The following is a 22470-nucleotide window of genomic DNA, read 5'->3' as shown; positions in this document are numbered from 1 at the left end:
TCAAACCAGCCCGACTTGGCACTGGTGCCACCTTGGCTCTGGGAACCATCCTGCCTATTGTGGATTTTCAGGGGTCAGCCGGCCACTCTCAGCCATATGCCCTCAAACACAAACCACGGCCCTTTTCTCTGGCAAACAAAACTCAACTGCCCCTCTTCTGGAAGGCAAATTGCAGGACGCACTTGGTACTACAAAAACAGCCCAACTTGGAACTGGTGCCACCTCTGGCCTGGGAACCATCCTGCGTATCGAGCTTTTTAAGGAGCCAGCCGGCCACTCCCAGCCATATGCCCCCAAAAATGAACCACGGACTTGTTCTCTGGCAAACAAAAATCAGCTGCCCCGCGTCGGGATGGCAGATTGCAGGAGCCTCTTTGCACCATCAAACCAGCCCGACTTGGCTCTGGTGCCACCTTGGGTCTGGGAACCATTCTGCCAATTGTGGATTTTCAGGGGCCAGCCGGCCACTCTGAGCCATAGGCCCCCAAACAAAAACCACGGCCCTTTTCTCTGGCAAACAAAACTCAGCTGCCCCGCTTCTGGATGGCAGATTGCAGGACGCACTTGGTACAATCAAACCAGCCCAACTTGGCAGTGGTGCCACCTTGGGTCTGGGAACCATCCTGCGTATTGTGGATTGTCAGGAGCCAGCCGACCACTCTCGGCCACAGACCCCAATCAAAAACAACGGCCCGATTCACAGGCAAAAAAATCTCAGCTGCCCTGCTTTTGGATGGCAGATTGCAGGAGCCACTTGGTACTATCAAACCAGCCCAACTTGGCACTGGTGCCTCCATGGGTCTGGTCACCATCCTGCGTATCGTACCTTTTCAGGAGCCAGCCGGTCACTCCCAGCCATAGGCCCCAGACACAAAGCTCTGCCCGTTTCCCTGGCAAACAAAAGTAAGCTACCCCGCTTCTGGATGGCAGATTGCAGGAGACACTTTGCACCATCAAACAAGCCCGACTGGGCACTGGTGCCACCTCTGGTCTGGAAACCATCCTGCGTATCTTGGATTCTTAGGAGCCAGCTGGCCACTCCCAGCCACAGGCCCCCAAACACAAACAACGGCGCTTTTCCCTGGAAAACAAAACTGGCCTGCCAACTTTTTGATGGTAGATTGCAGGAGCCACTTGGTACTATCAAACCAGCCCGACTTGGCACTGCTGCCACCATGGGTCTGGGAACCATGCTGCGTAACGTAGATTCTAAGGCGCCAGGCGGCCACTCCCAGCCACAGGCCCCCAAACACAAACAACGGCGCTTTACCCTGGAAAACAAAACTCGCCTGCCAACTTTTTGATGGCAGATTGCAGGAGCCACTTGGTACTATCAAACCAGTCCTACTTGGCACTGGTGCCACCTTGGGTCTGGGAAGCATGCTGCGTATCATGGATTTTCAGGAGCCAGCCCGACACTGCAAGCTACAGGCCCCCAAACACAAACAACAGCATTTTTCTCTGGCAAACAAAATTCAGCTGCCCCGCTTCTGGATGGCAGATTGCAGGAGCAACTTTGCATCATCAAACCAGCCCGACTTGGCACAGGTGCCATCTCTGGTCTGGGAACCATCCTGCGTATCGTGGGTTCTAAGGAGCCAGCCGGCCACTCCCAGCCACAGGCCCCCAAACACAAACAACGGCGCTTTTCCCTGGAAAACAAAACTCGCCTGCTAGCTTTTTGATGGCAGAGTGCAGGAGCCACTTGGTACTATCAAACCAGCCCAACTTGGCACTGGTGCCACTATGGGTCTGGTCACCATCCTGCCTATCGTAGCTTTTCAGGGGCCAGCCAGCCAACCCCAGCAACTGGCCCCCAGATAAGAATTTCGGCCCGTTTCCCTGGCAAACAAAAGTAAGCTACCCCGCTTCTGGATGGCAGATTGCAGGAGCCACTTTGCACATTCAAACCAGCCCGACTTGACACTGGTGCCACCTCTGGCCTGGGAACCATCCTGCGTATTGTGGATTCTAAGCAGCCACCCGGCCACTCCCAGCCACAGGCCCCCAAACACAAACAACGGCGCTTTTCCCCAGAAAACAAAACTCACCTGCCAACTTTTTGATGGCAGATTGCAGGAGCCACTTGGTACTATCAAACCAGCCCAACTTGGCACTGCTGCTACCATGGGCCTGGTGAACATCCTGCCTATCGTAGCTTTTCAGGAGCCAGCCAGTCACTCCCTGCCATAGGGCCCCAGACAAATACCTCGGCCCGTTTCCCTGGAAAACAAAAGTAAGCTGCCCCGCTTCTGGATGGCAGATTGCAGGACGCACTTGGTACTATCAAACCAGCCCGACTTAGCACTGGTGCCACCTTGGATCTGGGAACCATGCTGCGTATCGTGGATTCTAAAACGACACGCGGGCACTCCCAGCCACAGGGCCCCAAACACAAACAACGGCGCTTTTCCCTGGAAAACAAAACTCGCCTGCCAACTTTTTGATGGCAGATTGCAGGAGCCACTTGGTACTATCAAATCAGCCCAACTTGGCACTGCTACTACCATGGGTCTGGTAATCATCCTGCCTACTGTAGCTTTTCCGGAGCCAGCCGGTCACTCCCAGCCATAGGCCCCCAGAAAAAAACCTCGGCCCGTTTCCCTGGCAAACAAAAGTAAGCTACCCCGCTTCTGGATGGCAGATTGCAGGAGCCACTATGCACCATCAAACTATCCACACTTGGCACTGGTGCCACCTCGGGTCTGGGAAACATCCTGCGTATCGTGGATACTAATTAGCCAGCCGGCCACTCCCAGCCACAGGCCCCCAAACACAAACAACGGCGCTTTTCCCTGGAAAACAAAATTCGCCTGCCAACTTTTTGATGGCAGATTGCAGGAGCCATTTGGTACTATCAAACCAGCCCAACTTGGCACTGGTGCCGCCTTGGCTCTGGTAACCATCCTGCGTATCGTGGATTCTAAGGAGCCAGCCGGCCACTTCCAGCCACAGGACTCCAGACACAAAGCTCTACCCATTTCCCTGACAAACAAAATTAAGCTACCCCGCTTCTGGATGGCAGATTGCAGGAGCTATTTAGTATTATCAAACCAGCCCGACTTGGCACTGGTGCCACCTTGGCTCCGGGAACCATCCTGCCTATTGTGGATTTTGTGGGGTAAGCCGGCCACTCTCAGCCATATGCACTCAAACACAAACCACGGCCCTTTTCTCTGGCAAACAAAACTCAACTGCCCCTCTTCTGGAAGGCAAATTGCAGGACGCACTTGGTACTACAAAAACAGTCTACCTTGGCAATGGTGCCACCTTGGGTCTGGGAACCATTCTGCCTATCGTGGATTTTCAGGGGCCAGTCGGTCACTCTGAGCCATAGGCCCCCAAACAAAAACCACGGCCCTTTTCTCTGGCAAACAAAACTCAGCTGCCCCACTTCTGGATGGCAGATTGCAGGAGCCACTTGGTACTATCAAACAAGCCCAACTTGGCACTGGTGTCACCATGGGCCTGGTCACCATCCTGCCTATCGTAGCTTTTCAGGAGCCAGCCGGTCACTCCCAGCCATAGGCCCCCAGACACAAACCTCGGCCCTTTTCCATGGTAAACAAAAGTAAGCTGCCCCGCTTCCGGATGGCAGATTGCAGAAACCACTTGGTACTATCAAACCAGCCCGACTTGGCACTGGTGCCACCTTGGGTCTGGGAACCATCCTGCGTATCGTAGATTCTAAGGAGCCAGCTGGCCACTCCCAGCCACAGGACCCCAAACACAAACAACATCGCTTTTCTCTGGCAAACAAAACTCAGTTGCCCTGCTTTTGGATGGCAGATTGCAGGAGCGACTTGGTACTATCAAACCAGCCCGACTTGGCACTGGTGCCTCCATGGGTCTGGTAACCATCCTGCCTATCGTAGCTTTTCAGGAGCCAGCCGGTCTCTCCCAGCCATAGGCGCCCAGACACAAAGCTCTGCCCATTTCCCTGGCAAACAAAAGTAAGCTACCCCGCTTCTGGATGGCAGATTGCAGGAGCCACTTTGCACCATCAAACCAGCCCGACTTGGCACTGGTGCCACCTCTGGTCTGGGAACCATCCTGCGTATCGTGGATTCTAAGGAGACAGCTGGCCACTCCCAGCCACAGGCCCCCAAACACAAACAACGGCGCTTTTCCCTGGAAAACAAAACTCGCCTGCCAACTTTTTGATGGCAGATTGCAGGAGCCTCTTGGTACTATGAAACAAGCCCAACTTGGAACTGCTGCCACCATGGGTCTGGTCAGCATCCTGCCTATCGGAGCTTTTCAGGAGCCAGCCGGTCACTCCCAGCCATAGGCCGCCAGACACAAACCTCGGCCCGTTTCCCTGGCAAACAAAAGTAAGCTGCCCCGCTTCTGGATGGCAGATTGCAGGAGCCACTTGGTACTATCAAACCAGCCCGACTTGGCACTGGTGCCTCCCTGGGTCTGGTAACCATCCTGCCTATCGTAGATTTTCAGGAGCCAGCCGGTCAGTCCCAGCCATAGGCCCCAAACACAAATCTCTGCCCGTTTCCCTGGCAAACAAAAGTAAGCTACCCCGCTTCTGGATGGCAGATTGCAGGAGCCACTTTGAACCATCAAACCAGCCCGACTTGGCACTGGTGCCACCTCGGGTCTGGGAACCATCCTGCGTATCGTCGATTCTAAGGAGCCAGCCGGCCACTCCCAGCCACCGGCCCCCAAACACAAACCACGGCCCTTTTCTCTGGAAAACAAAACTCAACTGCCCCTCGTCAGGACGGCAAATTGCAGGACGCACTTGGTACTACGAAAACAGCCCGACTTGGCGCTGATGCCACATTGGGTCAGGGAACCATCCTGCATATCGTGCTTTTTAAGGAGACAGCCGGCCACTCCCATCCATATACCGCCAAAAACAAACCACGGAACTTTTCTCCAGCAAACAAAAATCCGCTGCCCCGCGTCTGGATGGCAGATTGCAGGGGCCACTTTGCACCATCAAACCAGCCCGACTTGGCACTGGTGCCACCTTGGATCTGGGAACCATCCTGCCTATCGTGGATTTTCAGGGGCCAGTCGGCCACTCTCAGCCATAGGTCCCCAAACAAAAACCACGGCACTTTACTCTGGTAAACAAAACTCAACTGCCCCTGTTCTGGATGGCAAATTGCAGGACGCACTTGGTACTACAAAAGCAGCCCGACTTGGCACTGGTGCCACCTTGGGTCTGGGAACCATCCTGCGTATCGTGCATTTTAAGGAGCCAGTTGGCCACTCCCAGCCATAGGCCCCCAAACACAATCAATGGCACTTTTCCCTGGAAAACAAAACTCGCCTGCCAACTTTTTGATGGCAGATTGCATGAGCCACTTGGTACTATCAAATCAGACCAACTTGGCACTGGTGCCACCATGGGTCTGGTCACCATCCTGCCTATCGTAGCTTTTCAGGAGCCAGCCGGTCACTCCCAGCCATAGGCCCCCAGACACAAACCTCGGCCCGTTTCCCTGGCAAACAAAAGTAAGCTGCCCCGCTTCTGGATGGCAGATTGCAGGAGCCACTTTGCACCATCAAACCAGCCCAACTTGGCACTGGTGCCACCTTGGCTCTGGGAACCATGCTGCTTATCGTGGATTCTAATTAGCCAGCCGGCCACTCCCAGCCACAGGCGCCCAAAAAAAACCAAAGACCTTTTCTCTTGCAAACAAAAATCGGCTACCCCGCTTCTGGATGGCAGATTGCAGGAGCCACTTTGCACCATCAAACCAGCCCGACTTGGCACTGGTGCCACCTTGGGTCTGGGAAGCATGCTGCCTAGCGTGGATTTTCAGGAGCCAGCCGGCCACTCTCAGCCATATGCCCTCAAGCACAAACCACGGCCCTTTTCTCTGGCAAACAAAACTCAACTGCCCCTCTTCTGGAGGGCAAATTGCAGGAGGCACTTGGTACTACAAAAAGAGCCCAACTTGGCACTGGTGCCACCTTGGGTCTGGTAACCGTCCTGCCTATCGTAGCTTTTCAGGAGCCAGCCGGTCACTCCCAGCCATAGGCCCCCAGACAAAAACCTCGGCCTGTTTCCCTGGCAAACAAAAGTAAGCTACCCCGCTTCTGGATGGCAGATTGCAGGAGCCAGTTTGCACCATCAAACTGGCCCGACTTGGCACTGGTGCCACCTCTGGTCTGGGAACCATCCTGCGTATCGTGGATTCAAAGGAGCCAGCTGGCCACTCCCAGCCACAGGCCCCCAAACACAAACAACGGCGCTTTTCCCTGGAAAACAAAACTCGCCTGCCAACTTTTTGATGGCAGATTGCAGGAGCCACTTTGCAACATAAATCCAGCCCGACTCGGCACTGGTTCCACCTTGGATCTCGGAACCATCCTGCCTATCGTGGAGTTTCAGGGGCCAGCCGGCTACTCTCAGCCATGTACCCCCAAACAAAAACCACGGCCGTTTCCTCTGGCAAACAAAACTCAACTGCCCCTCTTCTGGATGGCAAATTGCAGGAGCCACTTGCTACTACAAAACCAGCCCAACTTGGCACTGGTGCCACCTTGGCTCTGGGAACCATGCTGCGTATCGTGGATTCTAATGAGCCAGCCGGCCACTCCCACCCACAGGCGCCCAAAAAAAACCAAAGACCTTTTCTCTTGCAAACAAAAATCGGCTACCCCGCTTCTTGATGGCAGATTGCAGGAGCCACTTTGCACCCTCAAACCAGCCCGACTTGGCAATGGTGCCACCTTGGGTTTGGGAACCATCCTGCCTAGCGTGGATTTTCAGGAGCCAGCCGGCCACTCTCAGCCATATGCCCTCAAGCACAAACCACGGCCCTTTTCTCTGGCAAACAAAACTCAACTGCCCCTCTTCTGGAGGGCAAATTGCAGGACGCACTTGGTACTGCAAAAACAGCCCAACTTGGCACTGGTGCCACCTTGGGTCTGGAAACCATCCTGCGTATCGAGCATTTTAAGGAGCCAGCCGGCCACTCCCAGCCATATGGCCCCAAAAACGAACCACGGACTTGTTCTCTGGCAAACAAAAATCAGCTGCCCCGCGTCTGGATGGCAGATTGCAGGAGCCACTTTGCACCATCAAACTAGCCCGACTTGGCACTGGTGCCACCTTGGATCTGGGAACCATTCTGCCTATTGTGGATTTTCAGGGGCCAGCCGGCCACTCTGAGGCATAGGCCCCCAAACAATAACAACGGCCCTTTTCTCTGGCAAACAAAATTCAGCTGCCCTGCTTTTGGATGGCAGATTGCAGGAGCCACTTGGTACTATCAAACCAGCCCATCTTGGCACTGGTGCCTCCATGGGTCTGGTCACCATCCTGCCTATCGTAGCTTTTCAGTAGCCAGCCGGTCACTCCCAGCCATGGGCGCCAGACACAAATCTTCGCCCGTTTCCCTGGCAAACAAAAGTAAACTACCCCGCTACTCGATGGCAGATTGCAGGAGACACTTTGCACCATCAAACCAGCCCGACTTGGCACTGGTGCCACCTTGGGTCTGGGAAGCATCCTGCGTATCGTGGATTCTAAGGAGACAGCGGGCCACTCCCAGCCACAGGCCCCCAAACACAAATAACGGCGCTTTTCCCTGGAAAACAAAACTCGCCTGCCAAAATTTTGATGGCAGATTGCAGGAGCCACATGGTAGTATCAAACCAGCCCGACTTGGCACTGCTGCCGCCTTTGGTCTGGGAACCATGCTGCGTAACGTAGATTCTAAGGAGCCAGGCGGCCACTCCCAGCCACAGGCCCCCAAAGAAAAACAACGGCGCTTTTCCCTGGAAAACAAAACTCGCCTGCCAACTTTTTGATGGCAGATTGCAGGAGCCACTTGGTACTATCAAACCAGCCCAACTTGGCACTGGTGCCACCATGGGTCTGGTCACCATCCTGCCTATCGTAGCTTTTCAGGAGCCAGCCGGTCCCTCCCAGCCATAGACCCCCAGACACAAACCTCGGCCCGTTTCCCCGGCAAACAAAAGTAAGCTACCCCGCTTCTGGATGGCAGATTGCAGGAGCCACTTTGCACCATCAAACCAGCCCGACTTGGCACTGGTGCCAGTTCTGGTCTGGGAACCATCCTGCTTATCGTGGATTCTAAGGAGACAGCGGGCCACTCCCAGCCACAGGCCCCCAAACACAAAGAACGGCACTTTTCCCTGGAAAACAAAACTGGCCTGCCAACTTTTTGATGGCAGATTGCAGGAGCCACTTGGTACTATCAAATCAGCCCAGCTTGGCACTGGTGCCACCATGGGTCTGGTCACCATCCTGCCTATCGTAGCTTTTCAGGAGCCAGCCGGTCACTCCCAGCCATAGGGCCACAGACAAAAACCTCGGCCCGTTTCCCTGGAAAACAAAAGTAAGCTGCCCCGCTTCTGGATGGCAGATTGCAGGAGCTATTTATTACTATCAAACCAGCTCGACTTGGCACTGGTGCCACCTTGGTTCTGGGAACCATCCTGCCTATCGTGGATTTTCAGGGGCCAGCCGGCCACTCTCAGCCCTATGCCGCCAAACACAAACCACGGCCCTTTTCTCTGGCAAACAAAACTCAACTGCCCCTCTTCTGGATGGCAAATTGCAGGACGCACTTGGTACTACGAAAACAGCCCAACTTGGCAGTGATGCCACCTTGGGTCAGGGAACCATCCTGCGTATCGAGCTTTTTAAGGAGCCAGCCGGCCACGCCCAGCCATATACCGCCAAAAACAAACCACGGAACTTTTCCCTTGCAAACAAAAATCCGCTGCCCCGCGTCTGGATGGCAGATTGCAGGAGCCACTTTGCACCATCAAACCAGCCCGACTTGGCACTGGTGCCACCTTGGGTCTGGTCACCATCCTGCGTATCGTGCATTTTAAGGAGCCAGCTGGCCACTCCCAGCCATATGACACCAAACACAACCCACGGCCCTTTTCTCTGGGAAACAAAACTCAGCTGCCCAGCTTCTGGATGGCACATTGCAGGAGCCACTTCAAACTATCAAACCAGCCCGACTTGGCACTGGTGCCACCTTGGCTCTGGGAACCATCCTGCGTATCGTGGATTCTAAGGAGCCACTCGGCCACTCCCAGCCGCAGGCCCCCAAACACAAACAACGGCGCTTTTCCCTGGAAAACAAAACTCGCCTGCCAAAATTTTGATGGCAGATTGCAGGAGCCACTTGGTACTATCAAACCAGCCCAACTTGGCACTGCTGCCGCCTTGGGTCTGGGAACCATGCTGCGTAACGTTGACTCTAAGGCACCAGGCGGCTACTCCCAGCCACAGGCCTCCAAAGAAAAACAACGGCGCTTTTCCCTGGAAAACCAAACTCGCCTGCCAACTTTTTGATGGCAGATTGCAGGAGCCACTTGGTACTATCAAACCAGCCCAACTTGGCACTGGTGCCTCCATGGGTCTGGTCACCATCCTGCCTATCGTAGATTTTCAGTAGCCAGCCGGTCACTCCCAGCCATGGGCGCCAGACACAAATCTTGGCCCGTTTCCCTGGCAAAGAAAAGTAAGCTACCCCGCTTCTCGATGGCAGATTGCAGGAGACACTTTGCACCATCAAACCAGCCCGACTTGGCACTGGTGCCACCTTGGGTCTGGGAACCATCCTGCGTATCGTGGATTCTAAGGAGCCAGCTGGCCACTCCCAGCCACAGGCCCCCAAACACAAACAACAGCGCTTTTCCCTGGAAAACAAAACTCGCCTGCCAACATTATGATGGCAGATTGCAGGAGTTATTTATTACTATCAAACCAGCCCAACTTGGCACTGCTGCCGCCTTGGCTCTGGGAACCATCCTGCGTATCGTGGATTCTAAGGAGCCAGCCGGCCACTCCCAGCCGCAGGCCCCCAAACACAAATAACGGCGCTTTTCCCTGGAAAACAAAACTTGCCTGCCAAAATTTTGATGGCAGATTGCAGGAGCCACATGGTAGTATCAAACCAGCCCGACTTGGCACTGCTGCCGCCTTTGGTCTGGGAACCATGCTGCGTAACGTAGATTCTAAGGAGCCAGGCGGCCACTCCCAGCCACAGGCCCCCAAAGAAAAACAACGGCGCTTTTCCCTGGAAAACAAAACTCGCCTGCCAAATTTTTGATGGCAGATTGCAGGAGCCACTTGGTACTATCAAACCAGCCCAACTTGGCACTGGTGCCACCATGGGTCTGGTCACCATCCTGCCTATCGTAGCTTTTCAGGAGCCAGCCGGTCCCTCCCAGCCATAGACCCCCAGACACAAACCTCGGCCCGTTTCCCTGGCAAACAAAAGTAAGCTACCCCGCTTCTGGATGGCAGATTGCAGGAGCCACTTTGCACCATCAAACCAGCCCGACTTGGCACTGGTGCCAGTTCTGGTCTGGGAACCATCCTGCTTATCGTGGATTCTAAGGAGACAGCGGGCCACTCCCAGCCACAGGCCCCCAAACACAAAGAACGGCACTTTTCCCTGGAAAACAAAACTGGCCTGCCAACTTTTTGATGGCAGATTGCAGGAGCCACTTGGTACTATCAAATCAGCCCAGCTTGGCACTGGTGCCACCATGGGTCTGGTCACCATCCTGCCTATCGTAGCTTTTCAGGAGCCAGCCGGTCACTCCCAGCCATAGGCCCCCAGACACAAACCTCGGCCCGTTTCCCTGGCAAACAAAAGTAAGCTGCCCCGCTTCTGGATGGCAGATTGCAGGAGCTATTTATTACTATCAAACCAGCCCGACTTGGCACTGGTGCCACCTTGGTTCTGGGAACCATCCTGCCTATCGTGGATTTTCAGGGGCCAGCCGGCCACTCTCAGCCCTATGCCGCCAAACACAAACCACGGCCCTTTTCTCTGGCAAACAAAACTCAACTGCCCCTCTTCTGGATGGCAAATTGCAGGACGCACTTGGTACTACGAAAACAGCCCAACTTGGCAGTGATGCCACCTTGGGTCAGGGAACCATCCTGCGTATCGAGCTTTTTAAGGAGCCAGCCGGCCACGCCCAGCCATATACCGCCAAAAACAAACCACGGAACTTTTCCCTTGCAAACAAAAATTCCGCTGCCCCGCGTCTGGATGGCAGATTGCAGGAGCCACTTTGCACCATCAAACCAGCCCGACTTGGCACTGGTGCCACCTTGGGTCTGGTCACCATCCTGCGTATCGTGCATTTTAAGGAGCCAGCTGGCCACTCCCAGCCATATGACACCAAACACAACCCACGGCCCTTTTCTCTGGGAAACAAAACTCAGCTGCCCAGCTTCTGGATGGCACATTGCAGGAGCCACTTCAAACTATCAAACCAGCCCGACTTGGCACTGGTGCCACCTTGGCTCTGGGAACCATCCTGCGTATCGTGGATTCTAAGGAGCCACTCGGCCACTCCCAGCCGCAGGCCCCCAAACACAAACAACGGCGCTTTTCCCTGGAAAACAAAACTCGCCTGCCAAAATTTTGATGGCAGATTGCAGGAGCCACTTGGTACTATCAAACCAGCCCAACTTGGCACTGCTGCCGCCTTGGGTCTGGGAACCATGCTGCGTAACGTTGACTCTAAGGCACCAGGCGGCCACTCCCAGCCACAGGCCCCCAAAGAAAAACAACGGCGCTTTTCCCTGGAAAACAAAACTCGCCTGCCAACTTTTTGATGGCAGATTGCAGGAGCCACTTGGTACTATCAAACCAGCCCAACTTGGCACTGGTGCCTCCATGGGTCTGGTCACCATCCTGCCTATCGTAGATTTTCAGGAGCCAGCCGGTCACTCCCAGCCATGGGCGCCAGACACAAATCTTGGCCCGTTTCCCTGGCAAAGAAAAGTAAGCTACCCCGCTTCTCGATGGCAGATTGCAGGAGACACTTTGCACCATCAAACCAGCCCGACTTGGCACTGGTGCCACCTTGGGTCTGGGAACCATCCTGCGTATCGTGGATTCTAAGGAGCCAGCTGGCCACTCCCAGCCACAGGCCCCCAAACACAAACAACAGCGCTTTTCCCTGGAAAACAAAACTCGCCTGCCAACATTATGATGGCAGATTGCAGGAGTTATTTATTACTATCAAACCAGCCCGACTTGGCACTGGTGCCACCTTGGCTCTGGGAACCATCCTGCGTATCGTGGATTCTAAGGAGCCAGCCGGCCACTCCCAGCCGCAGGCCCCCAAACACAAATAACGGCGCTTTTCCCTGGAAAACAAAACTCGCCTGCCAAAATTTTGATGGCAGATTGCAGGAGCCACTTGGTAGTATCAAACCAGCCCGACTTGGCACTGCTGCCGCCTTTGGTCTGGGAACCATGCTGCGTAACGTAGATTCTAAGGAGCCAGGCGGCCACTCCCAGCCACAGGCCCCCAAAGAAAAACAACGGCGCTTTTCCCTGGAAAACAAAACTCGCCTGCCAAATTTTTGATGGCAGATTGCAGGAGCCACTTGGTACTATCAAACCAGCCCAACTTGGCACTGGTGCCACCATGGGTCTGGTCACCATCCTGCCTATCGTAGCTTTTCAGGAGCCAGCCGGTCCCTCCCAGCCATAGACCCCCAGACACAAACCTCGGCCCGTTTCCCTGGCAAAGAAAAGTAAGCTACCCCGCTTCTGGATGGCAGATTGCAGGAGCCACTTTGCACCATCAAACCAGCCCGACTTGGCACTGGTGCCAGTTCTGGTCTGGGAACCATCCTGCTTATCGTGGATTCTAAGGAGACAGCGGGCCACTCCCAGCCACAGGCCCCCAAACACAAAGAACGGCACTTTTCCCTGGAAAACAAAACTGGCCTGCCAACTTTTTGATGGCAGATTGCAGGAGCCACTTGGTACTATCAAATCAGCCCAGCTTGGCACTGGTGCCACCATGGGTCTGGTCACCATCCTGCCTATCGTAGCTTTTCAGGAGCCAGCCGGTCACTCCCAGCCATAGGCCCCCAGACACAAACCTCGGCCCGTTTCCCTGGCAAACAAAAGTAAGCTGCCCCGCTTCTGGATGGCAGATTGCAGGAGCTATTTATTACTATCAAACCAGCCCGACTTGGCACTGGTGCCACCTTGGTTCTGGGAACCATCCTGCCTATCGTGGATTTTCAGGGGCCAGCCGGCCACTCTCAGCCCTATGCCGCCAAACACAAACCACGGCCCTTTTCTCTGGCAAACAAAACTCAACTGCCCCTCTTCTGGATGGCAAATTGCAGGACGCACTTGGTACTACGAAAACAGCCCAACTTGGCAGTGATGCCACCTTGGGTCAGGGAACCATCCTGCGTATCGAGCTTTTTAAGGAGCCAGCCGGCCACGCCCAGCCATATACCGCCAAAAACAAACCACGGAACTTTTCCCTTGCAAACAAAAATCCGCTGCCCCGCGTCTGGATGGCAGATTGCAGGAGCCACTTTGCACCATCAAACCAGCCCGACTTGGCACTGGTGCCACCTTGGGTCTGGTCACCATCCTGCGTATCGTGCATTTTAAGGAGCCAGCTGGCCACTCCCAGCCATAGGCCCCCAGACACAAAATTCTGCCCGTTACCCTGGCAAACAAAAGTAAGCTACCCCGCTTCTGGATGGCAGATTGCAGGAGCCACTTTGCACCATCAAACCAGCCCAACTTGGCACTGGTGCCACCTTGGGTCTGGGAACCATCCTGCGTATCGTGGATTCTAAGGAGCCAGCCGGCCACTCCCAGCCACAGGCCCCCAAACAAAAACAACGGCGCTTTTCCCTGGAAAACAAAACTCGCTTGCCAACTTTTTGAGGGCAGATTGCAGGAGCTATTTAGTACTATCAAACCAGCCCGACTTGGCACTGGTGCCACCTTGGCTCTGGGAACCATCCTGCCTATTGTGGATTTTCAGGTGTCAGCCGGCCACTCTCAGCCATATGCCCTCAAACACAAACCACGGCCCTTTTCTCTGGCAAACAAAATTCAACTGCCCCTCTTCTGGAGGGCAAATTGCAGGACGCACTTGGTACTACAAAAACAGCCCAACTTGGCACTGGTGCCACCTCTGGCCTGGGAACCATCCTGCGTATCGAGCTTTTTAACGAGCCAGCCGGTTACTCCCAGCCATATACCCCCAAAAACAAACCACGGAACTTTTCTCCAGCAAACAAAAATCCGCTGCCCGGCGTCTGGATGGCAGATTGCAGGAGCCACTTTGCACCATCAAACCAGCCCGAGTTGGCACTGGTGCCACCTTGGATCTGGGAACCATTCTGCCTATCGTGGATTTTCAGGGGCCAGCCGGCCACTCTCAGCCATAGGCCCCCAAAAACAAACCATGGCACTTTACTCTGGTAAACAAAACTCAACTGCCCCTCTTCGGGATGGCAAATTGCAGGACGCACTTGGTACTAAAAAACCAGCCCGACTTGGCACTGGTGCCACCTTGGGTCTGGTCACCATCCTGCGTATCGTGCATTTTAAGGAGCCAGCTGGCCACTCCCAGCCATATGACACCAAACACAAGACACGGCCCTTTTCTCTGGGAAACAAAACTCAGCTGCCCAGCGTCTGGATGGCACATTGCAGGAGCCACTTCAAACTATCAAACCAGCCCGACTTGGCACTGGTGCCACCTTGGCTCTGGGAACCATCCTGCGTATCGTGGATTCTAATTATCCAGCCAGCCACTCCCAGCCGCAGGCCCCCAAACACAAACAACGGCGCTTTTCCCTGGAAAACAAAACTCGCCTGCCAAAATTTTGATGGCAAATTGCAGGAGCCACTTGGTACTATCAAACCAGCCCGACTTGGCACTGCTGCCGCCTTTGGTCTAGGAACCATGCTGCATAACGTAGATTCTAAGGCGCCAGGCGGCCACTCCCAGCCACAGGCCCCCAAAGAAAAACAACGGCGCTTTTCCCTGGAAAACAAAACTCGCCTGCCAAATTTTTGATGGCAGATTGCAGGAGCCACTTGGTACTATCAAACCAGCCCAACTTGGCACTGGTGCCACCATGGGTCTGGTCACCATCCTGCCTATCGTAGCTTTTCAGGAGCCAGCCGGTCCCTCCCAGCCATAGACCCCCAGACACAAACCTCGGCCCGTTTCCCTGGCAAACAAAAGTAAGCTACCCCGCTTCTGGATGGCAGATTGCAGGAGCCACTTTGCACCATCAAACCAGCCCGACTTGGCACTGGTGCCAGTTCTGGTCTGGGAACCATCCTGCTTATCGTGGATTCTAAGGAGACAGCCGGCCACTCCCAGCCACAGGCCCCCAAACACAAAGAACGGCACTTTTCCCTGGAAAACAAAACTGGCCTGCCAACTTTTTGATGGCAGATTGCAGGAGCCACTTGGTACTATCAAATCAGCCCAGCTTGGCACTGGTGCCACCATGGGTCTGGTCACCATCCTGCCTATCGTAGCTTTTCAGGAGCCAGCCGGTCACTCCCAGCCATAGGCCCCCAGACACAAACCTCGGCCCGTTTCCCTGGCAAACAAAAGTAAGCTGCCCCGCTTCTGGATGGCAGATTGCAGGAGCTATTTATTACTATCAAACCAGCCCGACTTGGCACTGGTGCCACCTTGGTTCTGGGAACCATCCTGCCTATCGTGGATTTTCAGGGGCCAGCCGGCCACTCTCAGCCATAGGCCCCCAAACACAAACCACGGCCCTTTTCTCTGGCAAACAAAATTCAACTGCCCCTCTTCTGGAGGGCAAATTGCAGGACGCACTTGGTACTACAAAAACAGCCCAACTTGGCACTGGTGCCACCTCTGGCCTGGGAACCATCCTGCGTATCGAGCTTTTTAATGAGCCAGCCGGCCACTCCCAGCCCTATGCCCCCAAACACAAACCACGGCCCTTTTCTCTGGCAAACAAAACTCAACTGCCCCTCTTCTGGATGGCAAATTGCAGGACGCACTTGGTACTACGAAAACAGCCCGACTTGGCACTGATGCCACCTTGGGTCAGGGAACCATCCTGCGTATCGAGCTTTTTAAGGAGCCAGCCGGCCACGCCCAGCCATATACCGCCAAAAACAAACCACGGAACTTTTCTCTTGCAAACAAAAATCCACTGCCCCGCGTCTGGATGGCAGATTGCAGGAGCCACTTTGCACCATCAAACCAGCCCGACTTGGCACTGGTGCCACCTTGGTTCTGGGAACCATCCTGCCTATCGTGGATTTTCAGGGGCCAGCCGGCCACTCTCAGCCATAGGCCCCCAAAAACAAACCACGGCCCTTTCCTCTGGTAAACAAAACTCAACTGCCCCTCTTCTGGATGGCAAATTGCAGGACGCACTTGGTACTACAAAAGCAGCCCGACTTGGCACTGGTGCCACCTTGGGTCTGGTCACCATCCTGCGTATCGTGCATTTTAAGGAGCCAGCTGGCCACACCCAGCCATAGGCCCCCAGACACAAAGCTCTGCCCGTGTCCCTGGCAAACAAAAGTAAGCTACCCCGCTTCTGGAAGGCAGATTGCAGGAGCCACTTTGCACCATCAAACCAGCCCAACTTGGCACTGGTGCCACCTTGGGTCTGGGAACCATCCTGCGTATCGTGGATTCTAAGGAGCCAGCCGGCCACTCCCAGCCACAGGCCCCCAAACAAAAACAACGGCACTTTTCCCTGGAAAACAAAACTCGCTTGCCAACTTTTTGATGGCAGATTGCAGGAGCTATTTAGTACTATCAAACCAGCCCGACTTGGCACTGGTGCCACCTTGGCTCTGGGAACCATCCTGCCTATTGTGGATTTTCAGGTGTCAGCCGGCCACTCTCAGCCATATGCCCTCAAACACAAACCACGGCCCTTTTCTCTGGCAAACAAAATTCAACTGCCCCTCTTCTGGAGGGCAAATTGCAGGACGCACTTGGTACTACAAAAACAGCCCAACTTGGCACTGGTGCCACCTCTGGCCTGGGAACCATCCTGCGTATCGAGCTTTTTAACGAGCCAGCCGGCCACTCCCAGCCATATACCCCCAAAAACAAACCACGGAACTTTTCTCCAGCAAACAAAAATCCGCTGCCCGGCGTCTGGATGGCAGATTGCAGGAGCCACTTTGCACCATCAAACCAGCCCGACTTGGCACTGGTGCCACCTTGGATCTGGGAACCATTCTGCCTATCGTGGATTTTCAGGGGCCAGCCGGCCACTCTCAGCCATAGGCCCCCAAAAACAAACCATGGCACTTTACTCTGGTAAACAAAACTCAACTGCCCCTCTTCGGGATGGCAAATTGCAGGACGCACTTGGTACTAAAAAACCAGCCCGACTTGGCACTGGTGCCACCTTGGGTCTGGTCACCATCCTGCGTATCGTGCATTTTAAGGAGCCAGCTGGCCACTCCCAGCCATATGACACCAAACACAACCCACGGCCCTTTTCTCTGGGAAACAAAACTCAGCTGCCCAGCGTCTGGATGGCACATTGCAGGAGCCACTTCGTACTATCAAACCAGCCCAACTTGGCACTGGTGCCACCTCTGGTCTGGGAACCATCCTGCGTATCGTGGATTCTAAGGAGCCAGCCGGCCACTCCCAGCCGCAGGCCCCCAAACACAAACAACGGCGCTTTTCCCTAGAAAACAAAACTCGCCTGCCAAAATTTTGATGGCAGATTGCAGGAGCCACTTGGTAGTATCAAACCAGCCCGACTTGGCACTGCTGCCGCCTTTGGTCTGGGAACCATGCTGCGTAACGTAGATTCTAAGGCGCCAGGCGGCCACTCCCAGCCACAGGCCCCCAAACACAAAGAACGGCACTTTTCCCTGGAAAACAAAACTCGCCTGCCAACTTTTTGATGGCAGATTGCAGGAGCCACTTGGTACTATCAAACCAGCCCAACTTGGCACTGGTGCCACCATGGGTCTGGTCACCATTCTGCCTATCGTAGCTTTTCAGGAGCCAGCCGGTCACTCCCAGCCATAGGCCCCCAGACACAAACCTCGGCCCGTTTCCCTGGCAAACAAAAGTAAGCTACCCCGCTTCTGGATGGCAGATTGCAGGAGCCACTTTGCACCATCAAACCAGCCCGACTTGGCACTGGTGCCAGTTCTGGTCTGGGAACAATCCTGCTTATCGTGGATTCTAAGGAGACAGCGGGCCACTCCCAGCCACAGGCCCCCAAACACAAACAACGGCGCTTTTCCCTGGAAAACAAAACTTGCCTGCCAAAATTTTGATGGCACATTGCAGGAGCCACTTTGTACTATCAAACCAGCCCGACTTGGCACTGGTGCCACCTTGGCTCTGGGAACCATCCTGCGTATCGTGGATTCTAATTATACAGCCAGCCACTCCCAGCCGCAGGCCCCCAAACACAAACAACGGCGCTTTTCCCTGGAAAACAAAACTCGCCTGCCAAAATTTTGATGGCAGATTGCAGGAGCCACTTGGTACTATCAAACCAGCCCGACTTGGCACTGCTGCCACCTTTGGTCTAGGAACCATGCTGCATAACGTAGATTCTAAGGCGCCAGGCGGCCACTCCCAGCCACAGGCCCCCAAAGAAAAACAACGGCGCTTTTCCCTGGAAAACAAAACTCGCCTGCCAAATTTTTGATGGCAGATTGCAGGAGCCACTTGGTACTATCAAACCAGCCCAACTTGGCACTGGTGCCACCATGGGTCTGGTCACCATCCTGCCTATCGTAGCTTTTCAGGAGCCAGCCGGTCCCTCCCAGCCATAGACCCCCAGACACAAACCTCGGCCCGTTTCCCTGGCAAACAAAAGTAAGCTACCCCGCTTCTGGATGGCAGATTGCAGGAGCCACTTTGCACCATCAAACCAGCCCGACTTGGCACTGGTGCCAGTTCTGGTCTGGGAACCATCCTGCTTATCGTGGATTCTAAGGAGACAGCCGGCCACTCCCAGCCACAGGCCCCCAAACACAAAGAACGGCACTTTTCCCTGGAAAACAAAACTGGCCTGCCAACTTTTTGATGGCAGATTGCAGGAGCCACTTGGTACTATCAAATCAGCCCAGCTTGGCACTGGTGCCACCATGGGTCTGGTCACCATCCTGCCTATCGTAGCTTTTCAGGAGCCAGCCGGTCACTCCCAGCCATAGGCCCCCAGACACAAACCTCGGCCCGTTTCCCTGGCAAACAAAAGTAAGCTGCCCCGCTTCTGGATGGCAGATTGCAGGAGCTATTTATTACTATCAAACCAGCCCGACTTGGCACTGGTGCCACCTTGGTTCTGGGAACCATCCTGCCTATCGTGGATTTTCAGGGGCCAGCCGGCCACTCTCAGCCATAGGCCCCCAAACACAAACCACGGCCCTTTTCTCTGGCAAACAAAATTCAACTGCCCCTCTTCTGGAGGGCAAATTGCAGGACGCACTTGGTACTACAAAAACAGCCCAACTTGGCACTGGTGCCACCTCTGGCCTGGGAACCATCCTGCGTATCGAGCTTTTTAATGAGCCAGCCGGCCACTCCCAGCCCTATGCCCCCAAACACAAACCACGGCCCTTTTCTCTGGGAAACAAAACTCAACTGCCCCTCTTCTGGATGGCAAATTGCAGGACGCACTTGGTACTACGAAAACAGCCCGACTTGGCACTGATGCCACCTTGGGTCAGGGAACCAGCCTGCGTATCGAGCTTTTTAAGGAGCCAGCCGGCCACGCCCAGCCATATACCGCCAAAAACAAACCACGGAACTTTTCCCTTGCAAACAAAAATCCGCTGCCCCGCGTCTGGATGGCAGATTGCAAGAGCCACTTTGCACCATCAATCCAGCCCGACTTGGCACTGGTGCCACCTTGGATCTGGGAACCATCCTGCCTATCGTGGATTTTCAGGGGCCAGCCGGCCACTCTCAGCCATAGGCCCCCAAAAACAAACCACGGCACTTTACTCTGGTAAACAAAACTCAACTGCCCCTCTTCTGGAAGGCAAATTGCAGGACGCACTTGGTACTACAAAAGCAGCCCGACTTGGCACTGGTGCCACCTTGGGTCTGGTCACCATCCTGCGTATCGTGCATTTTAAGGAGCCAGCTGGCCACACCCAGCCATAGGCCCCCAGACACAAAATTCTGCCCGTTACCCTGGCAAACAAAAGTAAGCTACCCCGCTTCTGGAAGGCAGATTGCAGGAGCCACTTTGCACCATCAAACCAGCCCAACTTGGCACTGGTGCCACCTTGGGTCTGGGAACCATCCTGCGTATCGTGGATTCTAAGGAGCCAGCCGGCCACTCCCAGCCACAGGCCCCCAAACAAAAACAACGGCGCTTTTCCCTGGAAAACAAAACTCGCTTGCCAACTTTTTGATGGCAGATTGCAGGAGCTATTTAGTACTATCAAACCAGCCCGACTTGGCACTGGTGCCACCTTGGCTCTGGGAACCATCCTGCCTATTGTGGATTTTCAGGTGTCAGCCGGCCACTCTCAGCCATATGCCCTCAAACACAAACCACGGCCCTTTTCTCTGGCAAACAAAATTCAACTGCCCCTCTTCTGGAGGGCAAATTGCAGGACGCACTTGGTACTACAAAAACAGCCCAACTTGGCACTGGTGCCACCTCTGGCCTGGGAACCATCCTGCGTATCGAGCTTTTTAACGAGCCAGCCGGCCACTCCCAGCCATATACCCCCAAAAACCAACCACGGAACTTTTCTCCAGCAAACAAAAATCCGCTGCCCGGCGTCTGGATGGCAGATTGCAGGAGCCACTTTGCACCATCAAACCAGCCCGACTTGGCACTGGTGCCACCTTGGATCTGGGAACCATTCTGCCTATCGTGGATTTTCAGGGGCCAGCCGGCCACTCTCAGCCATAGGCCCCAAAAACAAACCATGGCACTTTACTCTGGTAAACAAAACTCAACTGCCCCTCTTCGGGATGGCAAATTGCAGGACGCACTTGGTACTAAAAAACCAGCCCGACTTGGCACTGGTGCCACCTTGGGTCTGGTCACCATCCTGCGTATCGTGCATTTTAAGGAGCCAGCTGGCCACTCCCAGCCATATGACAACAAACACAACCCACGGCCCTTTTCTCTGGGAAACAAAACTCAGCTGCCCAGCATCTGGATGGCACATTGCAGGAGCCACTTCATACTATCAAACCAGCCCAACTTGGCACTGGTGCCACCTCTGGTCTGGGAACCATCCTGCGTATCATGGATTCTAAGGAGCCAGCCGGCCACTCCCAGCCGCAGGCCTCCAAACAAAAGCAACGGCGCTTTTCCCTAGAAAACAAAACTCGCCTGCCAAAATTTTGATGGCAGATTGCAGGAGCCAATTGGTAGTATCAAACCAGCCCGACTTGGCACTGCTGCCGCCTTGGGTCTGGGAACCATGCTGCGTAAGGTAGATTCTAAGGCGCCAGGCGGCCACTCCCAGCCACAGGCACCCAAAGAAAAACAACGGCACTTTTCCCTGGAAAACAAAACTCGCCTGCCAACTTTTTGATGGCAGATTGCAGGAGCCACTTGGTGCTATCAAACCAGCCCAACTTGGCACTGGTGCCACCATGGGTCTGGTCACCATCCTGCCTATCGTAGCTTTTCAGGAGCCAGCCGGTCACTCCCAGCCATAGGCCCCCAGACACAAACCTCGGCCCGTTTCCCTGGGAAACAAAAGTAAGCTACCCCGCTTCTGGATGGCAGATTGCAGGAGACACTTTGCACCATCAAACCAGCCCGACTTGGCACTGGTGCCAGTTCTGGTCTGGGAACCATCCTGCTTATCGTGGATTCTAAGGAGACAGCCGGCCACTCCCAGCCACAGGCCCCCAAACACAAAGAACGGCACTTTTCCCTGGAAAACAAAACTGGCCTGCCAACTTTTTGATGGCAGATTGCAGGAGCCACTTGGTACTATCAAATCAGCCCAGCTTGGCACTGGTGCCACCATGGGTCTGGTCACCATCCTGCCTATCGTAGCTTTTCAGGAGCCAGCCGGTCACTCCCAGCCATAGGCCCCCAGACACAAACCTCGGCCCGTTTCCCTGGCAAACAAAAGTAAGCTGCCCCGCTTCTGGATGGCAGATTGCAGGAGCTATTTATTACTATCAAACCAGCCCGACTTGGCACTGGTGCCACCTTGGTTCTGGGAACCATCCTGCCTATCGTGGATTTTCAGGGGCCAGCCGGCCACTCTCAGCCATAGGCCCCCAAAAACAAACCACGGCACTTTACTCTGGTAAACAAAACTCAACTGCCCCTCTTCTGGATGGCAAATTGCAGGACGCACTTGGTACTACAAAAGCAGCCCGACTTGGCACTGGTGCCACCTTGGGTCTGGTCACCATCCTGCGTATCGTGCATTTTAAGGAGCCAGCTGGCCACTCCCAGCCATAGGCCCCCAGACACAAAACTCTGCCCGTTTCCCTGGAAAACAAAAGTAAGCTACCCCGCTTCTGGATGGCAGATTGCAGGAGCCACTTTGCACCATCAAACCAGCCCAACTTGGCACTGGTGCCACCTTGGGTCTGGGAACCATCCTGCGTATCGTGGATTCTAAGGAGCCAGCCGGCCACTCCCAGCCACAGGCCCCCAAACAAAAACAACGGCGCTTTTCCCTGGAAAACAAAACTCGCTTGCCAACTTTTTGATGGCAGATT

This window comes from Melospiza georgiana, chromosome 3 (genome assembly GCF_028018845.1).
Source record: "Melospiza georgiana isolate bMelGeo1 chromosome 3, bMelGeo1.pri, whole genome shotgun sequence".
Lineage (NCBI taxonomy): Eukaryota > Metazoa > Chordata > Aves > Passeriformes > Passerellidae > Melospiza > Melospiza georgiana.
Note: the sequence above shows the minus strand (reverse complement) of the source record.